Below are 12,911 nucleotides of genomic sequence, written 5' to 3' on the forward strand. Positions count from 1 at the left end.
TCTCAACCCCATACTGAGCCATGTGTGAGCTGTATGTGGGTATGGACGAGCCATGGCTGGGCTGAAACATCCAACAACAAGAACCAGAATGGGGTGAAAGCAAGCCAGGAAAAGCCACTGTTCCTGCTAGGACATGAGGTGAACTGAATAGGGCTGGCTCAAGGACCCCCTGGTATGCGCAAAATCTGGCATTGGGAGAGGCTCTGATGGAGGAGCCTGGGCAACTCCTCTGGCAGGACACAGTCCCTGCAGGTAAGCGCAAGAAGCATGATAGGAAACAGCCCAGAATAGGCCATGGAAAGTTTCCCACTGGCATACATTTGGCACGGGTCAGGGTGGACCAGGCTGAATCAGTTCATGTCATCCACTGGCAAATCCGAACACCAGAACAGAGTGTGGGTTGAGCCGGGTTTGGTTGTGACAAAACCAGTGCACACTATGGAACACTAGGGTGAGGTTGCCTGTACTGGATTTGGCTGCAGCACCCAACCAGCACACGCGAGATCCAGGAAGGGAGGGGGCAGAGCCGGCGGGGGGGATTAAGGGGCTGGTCCCCTCGCTGGACAGCTACTCCCACTGGAGAGCTTGAGCTGGGATGGGGACAGACCAGACTAAGCAAGGCTACAACACCTGTGCGCTGCACGTGGACTAGATCAGGGAAAAGCCAAGCTGGGCGGATGATTCCTGCTGGTGCAAGCATAAATTAGAGTGGGTGAGGGATGTTTGGGCTTAGCCACAGCATCAACTGGCAGAAGCTGGCACTGGGGACGAATTCTGTTGGGTCAAATCACAGAACCACCCGAAGAGTGCATAAACCGGGACTGAGAGAGACCTGGGAGGGAAATAGTGGGTCCCCCCCTCTTGGGTCACTAGTCCCGCGGGAGGGCATGAAAACTTAGACAGGGGCTGGGGTGGCTAGACAGAGAGGCACTCAACAACATCCGTGAGGGCTGGAGAGTTGAGTTGGTTAGATGGAACTTAGCTTTACTACCCACTGACAAGTACAAGACCCAAATAGGATGTGGGACAGACTGGACTAGTCTGCTACACAGACTGGCAAACCAGGGCAGGGGGCGGGCCTGGTGGGGGTTATTGTGGGTCGCCCCGACTAGGCTGCAGCTCTCACTGGTTGATGCAAGGGCCGAGCGTGTGCTGGGCAGAACCAGGCTGGACTGCAACACCCATTGGTTCCAGTGGAAATCAGGACTGAAAACAGAACCAACGCAGCAATTGAAACCACCAGCTGATCAGGGTGATGGACTGTGCCGGGCCCTGTGCTTGCTAGAACATACAAGAATCTGGTCTGGGAATACCTCAAGGTTTCTTTGGAGATCTCCCCAATCGAACTGCTGGACTCAGAACCCTAACCAAGACAAGACAGAGGACAGAGCAAGTCAATCAACCACCTCAGCTATATGTTGGCAGCAAAATACTGGGCAAGTGAAGACTCCATGATGGACCATATCAATCAGTGGACGACCTCATTGAGTGAAACTGGCAGCGATTCATGACTGGAGAACTATTAAAACCATTTGAGCAAGGATCTCAGAGCATGCCCCACATCCGGGACTTGGGGTGGGCGGGAAACCGGGTGGGGCTTCTCCCTCAATATCCCCCTTTACCTCAGATACATGATGGAAACAATATGGACATAATAGTATTACCCACTTCCCTATACCCCCTGAACCTTTTTTTTTTTTTTACCGTAATTAATTATGTAAAGATTGTCAACAAAAATACAATAAAAAATAAATAAATAAAAAAAACTAAAAAAAAAAGATCGGGCCGAGGGGCAAAGGGCTGCAGATCCAGGCCCTGGTGACCCAGGCGGCTTCTCCTTTGAGAGGGTTGCAGTCCTGATGCATGCCAGTGCCTCTTTTTTTTTTTTTTTTAATGATTTCTCTTATTTTTATTGGAAAGTTAGATATACAGAAAGGAGGAGAGACAGACAGGAAGATCTTCCATTTGTTGATTCACTCCCCAAGAGACTGCAATGGCCAGAGCTGAGCTGATCCGAAGCCAGGAGCCAGGAACTTCCTCCAGGTCTCCCATGTGGGTGTAGGGTCCTAATGCTTTGGGCCGTCCTCGACTGCTTTCCCAGGCCACAAGCAGGGAGCTGGATGGGAAGTGGAGCTGCCGGGATTCGAACCGGTGCGCATATGGGATTCCGGCACGTACAAGGTGAGGACCTTAGCCACTAGGCCACCGCGCCAGGTCCATGTCAGTGCCTGTTGACAGCTGCAGAAAGGGGGAAGAACTGGATTGGTTCCGGGTCATGCTGAACAGAGTCTCACAGAGTCCTCTCTCCGTGCCAAGTCTACCTGAAGGTTTGCCAGTCTTTACGCTTTCAACAAGCAACATGTGACACCAACTATAATGCTGGCATCATGCCTCAGGCCTTCTGCCCGAGTCCTAACTGCTCCTCTTCCAATCCAACATCCAGCTGATGTGCCTGAGAAAGCAGCAGAAAATACCCAATGCCCCAGGACCCTGCACCCACATCAAAGACCCACAAGAAGCCCCTGGCTCCTGGCTTCAGATTGGCTTAGCTCTGACTGTTGAGGCCACTTGGGGAGTGAAACAGTGGATGGAAGATCTTTCTGTCTCTCCTTCTCTCTATAAATTGTTCTTTCCAATTTTAAACAAAACAAATGGGTGCCCACGTGAGCACCCATTTAACTCCGGGCTGCTCCACTTCCCATCCAGCTCCCTGTTATCAATTTTAGTATTATTTTATTGGAAATACAGATTTGTGGAGAGAAAGAGAGACAGAGAGAAAGATCTTGCATCCACTGGTTCACTCCCCAAATGGCTGCAATGGCCAGAGCTGAATCACTGTGAAACTGGGAGCAAAGAGCTACTTCTGGGTATCCCACTTGTGTGCCAAGTCCCAAGGCTTAAGATCATCTTCTGCTGCTTTCCTAGGCCATACACGCAGAGCTGGATGGGAAGTGGAGCAGCTGGGACTCAAACTGGTACCCATATGGGATTCTGGCACCTGGCAGGCATGAAGGATTTGTTAGTTGAGCCACCCACCAGCCCTTAAGGTAGGCATTTTAACTATGCATTTTAATCTTAGACCTGCCTTAGTTGTAACTCATAAGAACTTCAAACCATGCTCCACATCACACACAAAAATCAACTCAAGATGGACCTACACATAAAATACAAAACCGTGAAACGCTGAGAAGCAAAGAAATGGGAGAATCTGTTGCAGTGGACTAGGCACAGATATGATTCCAAAAGTATGATTCAAACCATAAAGAGAAAATAAATTGGACTTTCTCAGAATTAAAAACTCCTGCTTCTTGAAATTCACTGCTATAAAGAATGCAAAGATACAGATTGCGAGAAAATAGCCACAAAATCAATAGCAGTTGGAAGGACTTACATCTAGAATATTTAACAGTTAAAAATTAGAAAAAAAAACTCCTTTTTTTTTTTTTACTTGGAATTACAGAGTTAGAGGGAGAGTGGAGAGATCAACCATCCGCTGAGTCACTGCCCAGATGGCTACAACAGCCAGGGCTGGGCTGGTCTGGAGCTGGGCGCCAGGAGTTCCTTCTAGGTCTCCCACGTGGGTGCAGGGGCCCCAGTACCTGGCCCATATTCTGCTGCTGTCCCAGGCCTCCAACTGAGAGCTGGATGGGAAGTGGAACAACCAGGACATGAATCAGCATCCGAATGGGATGTTGGTGCCTCAAGTGGAGGATTCCCCAGCTGGCCACGTCACAGCACCTGTCATGAGAACTCATTATCATTATTATGTATTGCAAAGACTTGACCAAGTGCATAATGAAGACGCAGGCATGGCAGGCAAGAACATGAAAACACGCTAAACCTCACTTAGACATTAGGGAGACATAAATGAACGTTCAAAGAAAAACTCTGGCCTTGCCGACTTGTGATGAAGAATGGGATGTCAGTTTTGGTGATGGATGGCAAATAGCTTTCTTTTTTCCCCTTATTTTTATGTATTCAGTTTTTAAAGATTTATTTTATTTTTATTGGAAAGTCAGATATACAGAGAAGAGGAGAGACAGAAAGGAAGAGCTTCCGTCCGATGATTCATTCCCCAAGTGAGCCGCAACGGGCCGGTGCTGAGCCAATCTGAAGCCAGGAGCCTCTGCCAGGTCTCCCATGTGGGGGCAGGGTCACAGTGCTCTGGGCCGTCCTCGACTGCTTTCCCAGGCCACAAGCAGGGAGCTGGATGGGAAGTGGAGCTGCCGGGATTAGAACTGGCGCCCATATGGGATCCCGGCACTTTTTTTTTTTTTTTTTTAGTTTTTTTAAATTTTTTTTTTTATTGTATTGTTGTTGACAACCTTTACATAGTTAATTGCGGTAAAAAAAAAAAAAAGGTTCAGGGGGTATAGGGAAGTGGGTAATACTATTATGTCCATATTGTTTCCATCATGTATCTGAGGTAAAGGGGGATATTGAGGGAGAAGCCCCACCCGGTTTCCCGCCCACCCCAAGTCCCGGATGTGGGGCATGCTCTGAGATATTTGCTCGTGGTTTTAATAGTTCTCCAGTTATGAATTGCTGCCAGTTTTGCTCGATGAGGTCGTCCACTGATTGATATGGTACATCATAGAGTCTTTGTTCGGCCCATATTTCGCTGCCAACAATATACAGCTGAGATAAAAGATTGACCTGTTCTGTCTTCTGTCTTTTCTTGGTTAGAGTTTTGAGTCCAGCAGTTCGATTGGGGAGATCTCCAAAAAAACTTTGAGGTATTCCCAGACCAGATTCTTGTATGTTCTAGCAAGCACAGGGCCCGGCACAGTCCATCACCCCGATCAGCTGGTGGTTTCAATTGCTGCGTTGGTTCTGTTTTCAGTCCTGAGTTGCACTGGAACCAATGGGTGTTGCAGTCCAGTCTGGTTCTGGATCCCGGCACTTTCGAGGTGAGGACTTTAGCCCTAGGCCACCGCGCCAGGCCCTTTCCTTATTTTTAAAGATTTATTTTTATTGGAAAGTCAGACATACAGAGAGGAGGAGAGATAGAGAGGAAGATCTTCCACCCATTGATTCATTCCCCAAGTGGAGCTGAGCCGATCTGAAGCCAGGATCCAGGAGCCTCTTCTAGGTCTCCCACAGACAGGCCTGCACCGGGTTTTTTGGTGGCCAGGTGGCATGCTCTGTGCAGGTACCCTACACTCATCAAGCACTAACCTGGAGAGCGCGCCCATCGCCTGCCAGCTTGGGGAGTGTGCACACTGCCCTTCCCCACACGCCTCTTCCCTGGGCTGTAACCAGGGCAGGGCTGTGGGCTCGTAAGACAGATCTACTTCTGGCTTCTGGGAAAACCCTCACCCTGTCTTCCCTCAAGGCCTGACCAACATTCCCATCAGCAGGCTCTCATTAACACATGGCCACTTTGAAGATCCCAGTGCTGGGGGGCTCAGTGCTCATGGCTGTTCTTAGTTCTGAGTGGGCATGTGTCCTGAGGAGGGGACTCTCTTGTCTTTCCAAGTGTATTCGGGAAACGTATTTATTTCTTTAAAAGCAGTTCTTTATTTTAAAGTCAAGGTTCCATACAGACAGGAGAATCTTCCATTGACTGATTCATTCCCCAAATGGCCTCAACAGCCAGGGCTGGGCTGCCAGGAGCTTCATCCGGGTCTCCCTCATGAGTGGCAGGGGCACAAGTGCCTAGGTCACCTTTCTTTGCTTTTCCCAGGCCATTAGCAGGGGGCTGGATAGAAGTGGAGTAGCTGGGACTTGAACAGGTGCCCCTGTGAGAGGCTGGCACCACAGGCAGTGGTTTTACGCACTACACCACAGTGCTAGACTCTCAAGGTGCTCTTCTTCCAGTAGAGTTTTGGTCCTACAAGCCACTGGGTTGTAGTTTCTGTCACAGATGTAGCTCCTTTCGGTTTACCTAATGTATTATTTTTAAAAAATTAAATTCCTATTGATTTGGTGGCCTGCAAGAGTACAAACCTATTCTCTTAGTCCTAAAACCAGTGTGTAGGAAGAGCCGCATTCCCGGTAGGCATACAGACAATGCCTCTCCCAGGCTTCCCTGCTGCTGCTACACACAGCACCTGCCCTTCCAGCTCCCACTCACTCCCACCCTCAAAGCCAGCGGGGCGCTGTCCTCACAGCAAGCCCCAGCCTCTGGTCCAGCAGCTCCCTCAGACCCAGCTGCCCCTCTTAACGAATTTGTGGTTACACAGGACCTGTGTAGATAACCCCACCTCAAGATGTTGCATTCAGTCCGATCTGCAGTCACGCTGAAGCAACAGTCAGCTTCCGGGGTCGAGTGTAAACAAGAATTACTCTGTCACCCAACCTTCCAGACCCAGTAATGCTGGGCCGTCCAGAGAGCTGTATTTATCGATATCCTTGTGCTCCTAGTTACAAACACAGGTCTTTATATGTGTAGATATATGTAATGTATTTATATATATATATATTTGAAAGGCACAGTGACAGGGAAGGTAGAGGTTTTTCATCTGTTGGCCATGACAGTCAGCACTGGCCCAGGCTGAAGCCAGGAACCAGGAACTCCATCTGGGCCTCCCACATGGGCAGGGGCCCAAGCACTGGGAATATCTTCTGCTGCCTTCCCAGGCACATGAGCAGGGAGTTGGATCAGAAGTGGATCAACCAGGACCCGAACCGACATTCACAGGAGATGCTGCCATCTCAGGTAGCAGCTTGATCCACTGAGCTACAACACTGGCCCCAGCACCCAGCTTTCGACACTGGTTAAGATGAATAGGCTTCTCACAGAGGGGGTTTTCCTACAGGAGTTCACTTTCCATTACTGCAAGACAAATGAACCTGGATTTTACAACATAAGCCATTAAGTGTGCTTTCTTTAACCATCTGATTTCAGCATCTCCTACCCTGGGATGTTTCCCCTATTCAAACTTGGTTTAAATGAGTCCAAAAACTATGATTGGACAAGTCGTTCCCATGGGGAAGAAAAAAAAAATCACTGATCTTAAAAACTAATTGAAGTCCAGCTGCACTCCACAAAGCCAGCCAAGGCTGGCCGAATGTCCTCCATTCACGCTGAAGGTTTTGAGATAAACACCATTAGGCAGCTTTGGTATGATATGGTCAACGGGGACCAGCAGCTCCGGGACTGGCCTTCCACCAAGCATCCAGAGATGGCAGGTATCCGGGATAACATGCATGCTTAGCCTTCCCAGCTTCCCAAGGTCACCCTTGTCAACTGCCTTGGTGACATGCAGTGCTACCACCTTGTGTCATGACCAGCAAACCCATCCAAGGCAGAAGGAAAGTCCTTAGCAGATGCCCTGATCCTGGCAAAGAGGGCAGAGCCCCTACATGTCAGGATTCCAGGACCAACCGCCTTCCAGCTTTCCCCTGAAATGGGGTCCCCGATGACATGCGGGATGAGCCACACTGGGGTGCAGCCAGCCGCACTGAGCTCAGCAAAACTCCCAGAGTGGCCCGCTGCTCCCCTGGGTCATCCTCACTGTCACCGGCCTTGTTGCCAAGGCCAGAGGGTAGGAAGAGCTCCTGGGTTCAGCTCCACAGCCGTGAGCCAGGGCCCAGCGGCAGCCGGGCTGCGCAGCGCTCGCCTGCCTGCTCAGCCCCAGAGGCTCCTCTGCAGCCTGCGCGCCCACGCTCCTTCAGCTGAGGCCACCCTCACACATCTTCAGGCACACAAGAGCAGCTTCCTTCTGCCCGGGACTGCTGCCCCTGACTTCCCGTTGGCCGACAGCCTGGATGGCTCTGGCCATAGCAGCTTTCCTCCTCTCTGGGCTGACGCACTCCCAGTGTCTCCAATGGGTACCAGTTCAAGTTCTGGCTGCTCCACTTCTGCTCCAGCTTCCTGTTAATGCAGCTGGCAGAACCACAGAAGATGGATCCGGTGTTTTGGCTCCTACCACCCATGTGAAGCTCCTGGCTGCTGGCTCCTGGCTTCAGCCTGGCACAGCTCTGGTTGTTGTGACTATCAGGAGAATGAACTAGTGGATGGAAGGCACCTGTCTCTCCTTCTAACTTTGCTGTTCAAAAAATTCTCTGAAGTAGACAAAAAAACAAGTAGATAATACGAGAAACATGTAACCAAATCAGAATGCTAAGTGCTTTCAAGTATACATAAGCAAACTGGATAATAACCACCTCCGCTAAGTTTAACAATGAAAATTAACATTTCATTGTTAAATTCCCTAGACACAGGCGCTGTGGCATAGTGGGTTAGGCTACCACCTGCAGTGCTGGCATCCCATAAGGGTGCTGGTTTGAGTCCAGACTGCTCCACTTTCTATCCAGCTCCCTGTTCATGTGCCTAGAAAAACAGCAGAGGATGGTCCAAGTCCTTGGTTCCTACACCCACACAGGAGACCTAGAAGATGCCCCTGGCTTTGGACAAGTCCCATGCCAGCTGTTGTGGCCATTTGGAGAGTGAACCTACGGATGGAAGAGCTCTCTTTCTGTAATTCTGTGTTTCAAATAAACAAACAAACCTTTAAAGAAAATTCACATGCTTTCAAAAAAACCACGAAATGTGTTACTGGGTACATTTTTCTATGGCCTTGGAAACTATATTTCCTAGTGTAACTTGAACTTGGTCATAAGGCAAAACAGATTTTTAGTTGCACAGAATTTAAACCAGACTACGGCTTATGTAACTAAATTTAATGGCCTCAAACATTTTCCTAAATCATGCCGCACATGTTTTATTAATCTACAAATAAAATCCATTTCAGGACGGCACTGCACATATTTAATCATAGTCAACTCTTTATCCAGGAATCAAATGTACCTAATATTGCCCAGAATAAACAGAAAGGCTTCAGAATGGAGATTTTAAACCACACCAAGACTCCAATATTGTCTAACCCAACTTGCAAGTATGAAGAACAACAGCTTTGAGAAGTCTGGCTTGGCCTGAAACAATCAGGATAAAACCGTGGTATGATTTCACTTTCCACCTGACTTTCTGAAATAAGGAATCCCAACTAAACACGTAAACATCTGAATTAGGGTCTTTGGGAGACAGGAAGCTGAGAATCTGCCAAACAATAAACACAGGAGCCGACACGATGGCTCAACTGGCTACTCCTTCACCTCCAAGCCCAGCATCCCACATAGGCACCAGTACATGTCCCTGGTGCTCCACTTCCCTTCCACTCCCTGCTTGTGGCCTGGGAAGGCAGCAGAGGATGACTCAGGTACTTGGGACCCTGTATCCGTTTGGGAGACCAGGAAGAAGCTCCTGGCTCCTGGCTTCAGATCGGCTCAGCTCCAGCCATTGTGACCATCTTGGGGAGTAAATCAGCAGACAGAAGATCCGCCTCTCTCTGTCTCTCCTTTTTTCTTTGTAAATCGGCTTTTCCAATAGAAACCAATCTCAAAACAAAACAAACAAAAAAAAAACAGGCAGAGAACTCATTCAAAGCAACAGCAACTTTTAATTGCTGCTTCTGTTTTCTCAACAAATATAGGCTGATACCATATGGAAAAACAGTAGGTACAAAAGTCACAGCTTACAGAGATAACTGATGCTCTATGCAAAAATAACTGAATTATTATACGTAAAGTAAAAAAAAAAATGCTCCGAAATTCTTTGCTTGTGAATAAGATATTGTTAATAACATACGCTTGCAGCCCAAGAGAGAGAAAAATCTCTCTTATAAATCACAAGAATTTTGGGCCCGGCGGCGTGGTCTAGCGGCTAAAGTCCTCGCCTTGAAAGCCCCGGGATCCCATATGGGCGCCGGTTCTAATCCCGGCAGCTCCACTTCCCATCCAGCTCCCTGCTTGTGGCCTGGGAAAGCAGTTGAGGACGGCCCAATGCATTGGGACCCTGCACCCGTGTGGGAGACCCGGAAGAGGTTCCAGGCTCCCGGCATCGGATCGGCACGCATCGGCCCGTTGCGGCTCACTTGGGGAGTGAAACATCGGATGGAAGATCTTCCTCTCTGTCTCTCCTCCTCTCTGTATATCTGGCTGTAATAAAATGAATAAATCTTGAAAAAAAAAAAAAATCACAAGAATTTTTTAAGAACTATTTCAGTGCAAAAGACTTCATTCTTGGTAAGTACTTTGGAAAACTGAAGGAAAAAAACCACCCCAGTATTTCAGAGCTATTTGAGGTGGCCCAATTCTTCCAATTCTTTGGGCAGAATTTTGTATGCTCACTCATACATGGCATGAATTTCCAACTCAGGCTCGGCGTGTGCGTGCCAAGTCTCGGGGAGTCGATCCTGGCCTGGAAAAAGTAGTGGGCACAGAACTCGAACCAGTCAGCTGCTTCCTTCAGCGGGCCTTGATGGCAGCCACATGCTGGCATCGTGGACCACAGGGGTTGGCAGCCAGTGATAGTGACGGACAGCACATGTTCCTCTAAGGCCAGTGTTCGCTTACTTGAGCATCGGAAGTGGAATTGGAGAGGATATAGTGGTCTCCAGGACTGGCAGACTAACAAAATATCAGCTTTCTCCCCGAACTCACCTTGAAGGAGTAGGCAGAGCACCGAGCAGCTGCCCGGCAGGCATCAGCAGGCAGCAAGGCAGGCTGGGCAGGGCAGGGAGCCGCTGTAGGTCTGGGGGGATGTGAGCCAGACCCTCTAAACCAGGGTGCGTGGCTTTATTCATCCCGTGTTGTGGTTTCCCACCTCGCAGATGACAGCACAGATGCTAACAGCCCATCTACAGTGAGCACCACCTATATTGGCGGTGGGCTCTGGGCTCCATGTCTATGGACCCTGAAACTGGCCTCCTGAGGTCCGACGACCTCCTGGCTGCTGCTGCGCTCCTGTCCCCTCCCGAGCACACGCTGCACAGAACTGCCCATCCGCAAGGCTGTCCACCAAACAGCACTCGAGGCACACCGAGACACTTCCTACGGAGAGCTGGGAACAACTGTGCCTTCACTTGCTTCCTCCATGCTAAGCAGGAAGACTCCTCTGAGGTGTGAGGCCAGTGGCTTTTGGACGCCCCTGGAAATGGCATTGCCAGATCCCAGCCAACTCAGAGATGGGAACCTGTGTACTACATACCACGCTGTTCATGAACTAAGAGCTCACTGGCAGGGAGGGCACTGTGGTGTATTAGATTAACCTTCTCCACCTGCAGTGCCAGCATCCCACGTGGGCACCAGTTCAAGTCCTGGCTGCTCCACTTTCCATGCAGCTCCCAGCTTGTGGCCTGGGAAGGCAGTGGAGGACGGTGCAGGTGCTTGGTCCCCTGTATTCGCGTGGGAGATCCAGAAGCCCCAGCTGCCTGGCTTGGCACCGGCATATCTCCAGCTGTTCCAGCCATGTCAGTGAATCAGTAGATGAAAGATCTCTCTCTCCCTTCTCCGTAAACTCTGCCTTTCAAATAAAAATATTAAAATTTAAATATATACATGATCTCAAACTACTCAGGCTCAACCTACTAACCCCTGAAAAGCACAGTCTGACTTCATGTTCCCTTCCACAGACGCCATGACTGTGCCCCACTGAGAACACCTAACCCCTTGCACTAGCAGCCGGGATCGTCTGCAACGGCTAAACCTCCACTCCTGAGCATCACAGTGAAAACAGCACCTCTGCCACCTCAGCCCACGCCTCCCTCTGTCCACCTCTGCCCTGTCTCCCAGCCCAGAACCAATCTCCAGACCCCTCCGTGGTTCCATCCACAACCCCTCAAGACCCCTTCCCTGTAGTCGTACTTGACGAAGCTTCCTTCTGACCGTCCCACACAGCACTGGCGTCCTGTTGGCTGAGGCAGCACCTTGGATGTGGCACTCTCACATGGGATACCAGCAGGACTGCCCGCAGACACAGCCATGGCCAAGCACCCAGTCAGGCTGGCTGCTGCAGCCATGCTCCTGCAGGACTGCCTGCAGACACACCCTCGGCCGCCTGCCCAGCAAGGCCAAGCTCCGTCAGCCTAACTACAGCCATGCACGGGGCTTGCGAAGGGTGCTCTTTTCTGCTTATGCACTCCGGTGGCCGGGGGAACCCTGGGACATGGAAATCTGACCCTGTTCTCACCTGACTCAGTGTACAGTGAGAGGTGGCGGCCGCATGCGAGGGCAGAGAGACGTGTTCCTTCGACGGCCTCTACCACTTCTTTCCCTGTGCTCCCCAGGGACCTGGGCTCAGGCAGACTACACGCCAGGGTCCTGCAATGTCGCTAGCAAGTCTCCCAGCTCCTTAAAGATGGCTAAGGCTTCCAGGAGTGACACCAGTGGGCTGTACACTATAGAAGGGTACACAGCCAGGATCAACACAGCCAGGAACATAATTACTGTTGTGTATGGGGCTAAACTCTTCGGAGGGGGAAACCTCCAAATAAAAGCCTAGTAACGAGAAAAAATACATACTTGGAAAACAAAATTCTTCATGTTGCAATTTAAGAAATGGCAATTGTAAGTAACTGATCATTTGCATGATGTAATAAAAATTACATTTAAAAAATCTGGGAAGTGATATGTTGAAGAAATAAGACATTTGTTTGCAGGTATTCCATTAACCAGAATTTAAAACTGTACAAAGACCTTTGCTAGCCACATCCCATCCTATTAGTTATCAACGTGGAAAGCAAGAGACACACATGTCCCAGTCATCCGATAAATGATTAAGGAGGACCGTCCGCGTGCCTCCCAACAGCAGAAACCGGCCAGCAGAGGCTGGGGACTCGGGGATCAGGCCCAACAGCACAGCCCTGTGGACAGACGGGGTACTGCCGCACGGCAGGCCCCACCCAGAGCCAACATCTCAAGTGGGAGGCTTCACACACTGCCCTCCGCTCCTGGGGCACAGGCTTCAGCAGGCACTGAGGGAGCAGGCTGTGCCTGCACCCCACCGCCTGCCCTGTACAGGGAAACACCACCCACGGAAAGCGGGCTTCTCAAGCCGCAAGGGGAAGAATGGGAGGAGGTGGTGAACAGCACACTGTGCTTAGAAACAAGGTTCCTGCTGGGAAAGA

Source organism: Ochotona princeps, chromosome 10 (genome assembly GCF_030435755.1).
Source record: "Ochotona princeps isolate mOchPri1 chromosome 10, mOchPri1.hap1, whole genome shotgun sequence".
NCBI classification, from domain to species: Eukaryota; Metazoa; Chordata; class Mammalia; order Lagomorpha; family Ochotonidae; genus Ochotona; species Ochotona princeps.